The following is a 7,657-nucleotide window of genomic DNA, read 5'->3' as shown; positions in this document are numbered from 1 at the left end:
AAAATAATTAATTGAGAATTAATTATTATTTAAATAATGTGATTATTTAAATTTGAATTTGAACGCATCTAGATTTATCCATTTAAACTTTTTTGATAAGTTGTTCAATTTAGAATTCAAATTAATTTAAGTTTGACTTAAATTGGAATTTGAATTTGAGTCGAAATTGGACTACAGGATAAAGGATGATTTTTCTCTTCCTTCCCTATCTAAATTGGTGCCACACACAGGGTTAAGAAACCCTAATATGGCCGGCCACCTTGGAGATAATGAGAAGGGATATTTTGTTCAAAATTCAAAATTAGAGATAAGGATTTGATTCTGTTTTGAAGTCTGACTTCTACTCTTTAAATATGAGAATGATAGAAAATTGTGGAAACAATTTTTGAAACATTTTTTCAGCCCTAAACAGTTGGTGGCCGAATTTCTCTAAGCAAAAGAGAGAGAAAATATTTTTCTCCAAAAATTTCACATCGTGCATGCGTTGGTGTTTGTGGAGATTCGAGTGTTTAAGAAACATGTTTTGTCTCACGTGTGCCTACACACACGTCTACGTGGAATCTTGGAATTGACGTGGAAGACTTTGGTATTCTAAACACAAAGATTGGAGCAAGGACTGTTCGTGGTCAAAGAACTCAAGATATCATCCGAGTCGGCTTCTAGGTATTTTTCCGGGATTGAGTTCTTGATGTAAATTAATGTGATTAATTTATTCGTGCATAAATTAATATAATCTATAGAGTATCTCAAAAGTTTTTCTGAAATTTTTGTTATACACGATCTGCATCTCCCCGCCACGCTTTCACACCCGAATTCAATTCGGGAACCAACATGTTGGACAGGTGGTGCGCCCTGAGAGAGCTGACAGGTCTACTGTTGTCGTGTGGGACCCACACGAAATTGGGTTGGAACACGCTGGAGATCACGCGGAAGAAGGACGCGTGCCCTGGGAGTCTTGCATGCAGGTGACGCACGAAAGGTGGAGTGGGGAATGCGGGAGAACTAGGGCCTACGCAGAAATCAACTTGTAGCTTTGACTCAGCTCACGCGGCTCTCTCTCTATATTACTCGGCTTGGCTGACTGAATTGGCAAAAAATATGGCTTTAATGGCTTTTTCTTGTATAGCCTTTTACACTGCTTTTCAACTGCAATAATTAAGCAAAAACTAGACAAATTTCAATTAAAGATATTATGAATGAAAATAATGGAATTGTTTAATTAAAGCTTAAATATTTTAATATTATATAAATTAAAAGCAGTATTTAAAGTGCATTTTCATGCACTAATAAGTAACTACGTTGTTTTTAATGTTTGTACTTATCAGGATGATGTTTCTGTCAGCAGTGTTGCAACGACCTCTGCAATAGATCCTGTGAACAGCAAAGATGAAGAATTTGAACTAGATTTTGACAGTAGCAGTGATGGTGAGGACTTGACTAAGGATGCAACTCATGAAGCATACAGAACCATGTTTGACAAGTGGGTTAAAGTATGCAAATTGAATAAGTCCTTGGAGAATAGAGTTGTTGAACTTCTCAAAGCAAAGGAAGCTTTGAAAAGAGTTACTGTTGATTGAGAACTTCAAGTTGCTGAAAATGAGAAAAAGTTGTAGGAATTGAAGGCTAAATTGGAGTATACTCAAAAGTCACTGAAAATGATGAATTCCAGCTCCACCAAACTTGAAAATATTCTCTCTATAGGAAAAGCAAGTTGTGATCGTCATGGACTTGGTTACACTGGTGAATGCTCAACGTCCAAGACAGTGTTTGTGAAGGAGACACTCGCTCCTGAACCTTGGACTATCCTCAGTAAGAAACTTATTATCTCACCCCCTCGACGTAAAAAGTTTGTCCCCATATGCCATTACTGTGATTTACCTGGTCACATAAGACCAAGATGCTACAAGTATTTGAATGCTTTAAAGAGAGGTAGGCTCTCTAATCCACCGAATTCCGCAAGAAAGACACCTAAAGTAAAGATTGATGAGACATATTTTCTAGACGTGTGTGGGTAAGAAAATCTGATTTGAGGCATCATAGAGTTTATACTTCTTTAGAAGCATGTACTAATGATTGTGGGTGTAGTAATGGTGGCTGGTCTAAGCATTTGACGAGTGATAAGAACAAAATTCAGAGAGTGTTGCATTCAAGGGGAGTAAGACGGAGAGAAGATTCAGGGGGAGCGATTTGTAGAGATCAATGACCCTAAAAGACGATATGCAGAAAAGTGTTCCATCAGGTGTTGTAACACTTTCTATGACAATAGTTTCTAAAAGATTTTATTATTTTTATTTTTATTTTGGCTTATTTTTGTCAAAAAGGGGGAAAATGTTATTTTTGTAATTTTCTAGTTTTTAAATTTTTATTATTAATAAGAATAATGTGTTAGTTTTGCCGAAAATGTCAAAACGGGAGATTGTTAGGACTTTAGTTGGCAATTTGTTAGCATTAGTTGTAAAAACTCAAACACGGGTACATTTGACAACTTGTGTTTACGGAGAAGATTAGAGGCAATTTTGGTTGCTTGATTGCTCCGAATATGGAATGTTTTTGTTGATGGAAATCAGTTTTTGGAAGGGCTGTTTTCAGGGATTTGATTGCCAAGTAATTCTAGTTGATTTGGTTGACTTTGTTAGTAAATTGATGGGCTCTATGAATGGGAAGAATCTTTGGAGGAGAAGTTGCCTTGTTTAGGGTGTTTTTTATCATGAGAAAATATGGGGTTGTTGACTACTTTAGTGGGGTGTGTATTCTGGAACGTAGCCATCAACATGAGGTGTTTTTGTAAGAAGTTTTCTGCAGAAAAAGTCTGTGTTTCATGTTCTTTGAGATGCAATAGCAAAAAGTTATTCTTCGGGGGGAGGAGGTATTGCTTTTGGGAGAAAGCCTTCAAAGATGAGGGGTGCTCGCTGGACAAAGCCACTAAAAGGATTCTTCGCAACGGCGACTACGGCAAAGAGGGAGTCTTTGAGTGTATAAGACCGATTGGTGATTGTAAATCTTTAAACTTAGTGGATTGTTCACTGTCTGGACGTGGCCCAGCAGATGTAGGTGTGCGCACCGAACTGTGATATCATTTTTGGTGTTCTTTCATTCTTTTCTACATTATTTTCTGTTTATGCACGTTTTCAATTCATTGTCCATTGATTATCTCAGAACGTGATAGTTAATTGCATGTGTTGCTAAAAGTGTTATACACTCTTTGTAACACCTGCGTGAAAACAGACCTAACAGCCTATATATGGAGAAAATTTAATGGAAGTATGACAATTTAATGGAATAAGGGCTTTTTTTTTTTTTTGTTCCTCACCATTTTTATGGGGAAAATTTCCCCTATTGTAAAAGGTTAAAGAATTAACGGTTAAATAATTAGCATAATTCTCTTAGATTAAGTTGTAACAGTTACAATTTTAGGAACCAGAAGTCATTTTTAAACATATGATAAATAAAACACTGTCATATACTGCTCTAAACAAATGTTCATGCATGACCGGATGTGTCTATCAAAAAGAGAACATGAAGATGTAATTCTTTACGATAATATTATCTGAGTTTAAAACGATAGTCAGTTACGATTGTAAGACTGATATTAATAGTAAAAACAACAATCGTTTATTGATGTGTCTTTTAATATTTTTTATATAATTATTACAACTCAATATAAAAGAATTACGCTAGACTTTCAACCGGTTATGATTGGCACATGAGCCTGTTACAATGACACATGGGGACTTATCTCCCAATTTCAAATTGGGGGAATATAGACAACTCCTGGCAGAAGAAGATAAATATTTGACGGTTAAAAGTATTGTATTACTGGCCCATTAGTAGGGTACTTTTCACATCGTGCCCCAATTCTTCAATTTTATGTTTAGGAATACTTCTGTTATTTGACTGATGCTTATATTTTTAGAGTTCATTTGGTATGATGATTCAAACCAATATGATTCTAATCATGATTCTGGAACTAAGATTATGATTCATAATTTTGGGTTCAAATCATGATTCTGAAATCTTGATTCAGAATCAAGGGTTTGAATCATCTTGAATCAAGAGAGATTTGACCTAGTTTAAAACATCACATCAAATTCTGAATCATGATTCAGAATCATCCAAATCAAAGATTGATTCTGAATCATGATTTAGAATCACTGTAAACAAACATTAATTCTGAATCAGAATCCAGAATCATGATTATGGATCTATCTACCAAACACATTCTTAGAGTTTTAGAAGCATTGAACCATGAAAAGAGATTTCTCAGTATAAACACTCTTCAATCCTCGTTTAGACGTGATTTGATCCTAGATATTGGATTCAATGTCTTCCGGTCATCTTCCTTTGTTTTTTTTGTTTTTTGGGTTTTGTTTTAGTCATGAGGTATGGAATTTAAATAGCGGAACACAAAATTGCAGATCAATGTTCCCTTAAAAAAAGAAAAGAAGGAAAATTACAGATCAATGATTTACTCAAGTTGAACCTACAATCCCTTGGCGAAAAAATAAAAAAAAAGAAAAGAAATTTGCAAGCACTTTCCACTTCGAATTTTAATTTTAATTTCTGTCAAATAATTGAATTAAAATCTCATTATGTAAATTCTAGAAAGCCACATTTTCGTTTTTAACTTTATCATATTGTAAAAAAAAAAAAATTGAGACATAAAATTAAAAGATTCAATAGAGGCTCTCTGCACACCAAAAAGGAAAAGAACCATAACTATAATCATTTTTTTAACAAGAAAAGATATGTAAGCCTTATTTAGCATGATCCTCACCTGTCTTCCAACTTCCACTTCTTATCAAATATCAACAACTAGCCATTATTACATCAGCACCACCTAACAATATAAATATTCCTCATGTCATCATTGTAAATTATATAAGAACTCTCTCATGCCGACCCTTTTGATATTATCTCGTCAAACTCTTTTAATATGTTTTGGTCCTCTTTCTGACCTTCATTTACCATGATTTCTTTCTTTTGGCTTGCTAACGTAGAGCAGAGACATGAACCAACTACAAACAATAGAATACCGGCAAAAAATAAATAAATAAATACATACAATAGAATAATAATCTTCGGAAACCATATTTAAATTTTCCAATTAAAACACTCTGATCAAATTCCACTGCCCTCATGATTACACTACTAGCATGTTTAAACAAGTTTCATTTTTAATATTTTATACCATTTGCATTAAGAAAATCCCGTTGTGATATGCAGGCATAACCTAATGATTTATTTAAACTCATGTCTTCAGTGTTAAGGTTTAGAGTTCAAATCCACACCTCGAAATTAAAGAATAAAAGAAAAGGAAATCCCTTTTTGTTTTTTGTAGTAGAGGACTTAGAAAACATAAAGGATGACATGAACAAAGGAATTTATGTTGCAATGCATGAGATAGTAAATCTCTTATGAATAAAGGCATGGACATTCTCATTTTACCTGTTTGCAAAGTCAACTATTTTCTATTTTCAACTAAGGAAAATTTACTCCTTTTCCGTTGACGTTCGAAACTATAGTAATAGGAATGGTAACGGTAATAGAATAGAATAGAAAGAAAAGTGACGGATTTTTCTTTGATTAGAATTTTACAAATACAATAGAATGGATTTCAGATAAATTTAGTTAGACAAAATTACTCTCACTTTTAGATTACAGATTAGCAGTCCAGAGCTTGAAAGTGCATCTAAGAACCGTTTTTGTTCAGACATGGATGGACTTGTTTTAACCCAAACAAAAAACGTTAAATGAAGCACAATAATGAAGTCATTGTATAAACATAACCCCCACTTTAGAAAAAAAATTAAAAAAATTAAAAAAAAAAGTGGCGTGAAACTCTTAACTTCATCAATAGTACTTCTAGAAAGTCAGACCACACAAAAATCTGCAAAACTAGCTCCAATAAAATCCACCCGTAAGCTATGCAATCAGAAATCTTGATGGCAAGAATATAAATTAGTTAGCTTTTTACATTTCTATTGAGGTCATGAATCAATTTTGCTTTAACATTAGAAAGAAAATATATAAATGGTGACGAGGAGTTGCAGATCTGGCCAGAAGAAAAGCTAAACGCCAAGACTTTGGTAGAGATATGCCACGACATTGCTCAGGCAGCAAACCTCACTTGGGCAAGGGATAGATCCGGCGAGGTGCAACGCTCGAGCGAGGAATTTGACAGATAAAGTGAAGGTGGTGCTTGGGTGAGAAGGTACAGATCTGGCCGGGCCAGCGAGAGTTGTCAGAGGAGCAGAGGTAGGGGCGAATGTTGGCGGGAGAGGAGATGATGGGTTATGCCATTAGTCGAAAATGATGAAGTTGGAGGCTTCCAGATAAAATACACAGGGGGTAATAATGAAAAATATAGATAAATGCCAATTGAAATGGCCATTCATCTTACCCTACAAAGGAATGACAATTCCTTTAAAATGAGCAAAAAGTCATTCCAATGGAATGATTATTCTGAGAATAAAATCCAACTAAACACACAACTTGCATTCCTTTTCTTTCCTTTCCTTTCCTTTCCATTACTTTCAACCAAACGCACCCTGAAAATACAACGGGTGCGTTTGGAATTGGTTCTAAAATAATTTTATTTTCTGTATGAAAATAGAAATGAAAACGTTTTTATTTTTATTTTGGAATTATTTCTGAAATGTGTTTGGTAATTTTATTCAGAGATTGATTTCAGTTTTAAAAAAAACTGAAACTGCCTTTGGTGGTTTAATTTTTAAAAACATGTAATAATATATTAAATAAATAATATTATTAAATATATTAAATAATATTATATACATAACAGGAAGAATCCGGGGGGGCGCCTTCGTCTGCGGCATGGGGCCGTCGGCCCCGGAGACGACGAGATGTGTTCCTTCATCTCCCGCATCTCTCTCTCTCTCTTTCTCTCTCCCGCCATCCTTCATCTCCTTCAGCCGGTGTTGATGGCGGTGTTCACGTGGGCGTAGTGACGGCGGCGGCGTCTGACGAGTGACGATAGTCACCGAGCGAGAGAATCTCCGGCGACGTCTCTCTCTGTCGTCCTTCATCTCCGGCGTCCTTCATCTCCTTCAGTCGGTGTTGATGTCGGAGTGGGGGAGGGGGTGCTGTCGAGGGTGGTGGGCAGTGGAGAAGAGAGAGGAAAAAAAAAATGAAAACCGTTTTCAGAAGAAGAAAACGAAAACGAGAAAACGGTTTTTTTTTTCATTTTCAGTTTTTCACAAAAAGACAAAAATGTTTCTGTTTTTGTTTTTTGAAAAGTTTTGTGCCAAACGCGTTTTTAGATCCAATTTTCATTTTTTAGTTTCGAAAAACGTGAAAAATGAAAACGAAAACAAAAACAAACAGGCCCAACATTGACTTTCTTTTCTGCTAAAGAAGTAGGGTGTTGTTGAATGCCGAATAGTACAAACAAGGTCTTGTATTTGCTGTTTACTGTTAATTGCGGGTTTTGTGTGTAATTAGTAGATAAGAATGAGCCCGAAAATTACTATTTTTCAACGTTTTAGGGTATTGAGTTTTACCAGACAACTACATTAATATATTACAATTTACAACCTCGTAAAGCAAGATTATATATATATATATGCCAAGAAATTTTTCTTAGTTAACTCTGCTGAAGTTAAAAACAAAAAGGTTACGTGGGAAATGACCTTTTTTA

Source organism: Morus notabilis, unplaced genomic scaffold, assembly GCF_000414095.1.
Source record: "Morus notabilis unplaced genomic scaffold, ASM41409v2 Scaffold403, whole genome shotgun sequence".
Classification (NCBI taxonomy): domain Eukaryota; kingdom Viridiplantae; phylum Streptophyta; class Magnoliopsida; order Rosales; family Moraceae; genus Morus; species Morus notabilis.
This window is presented reverse-complemented; position numbering follows the sequence as displayed.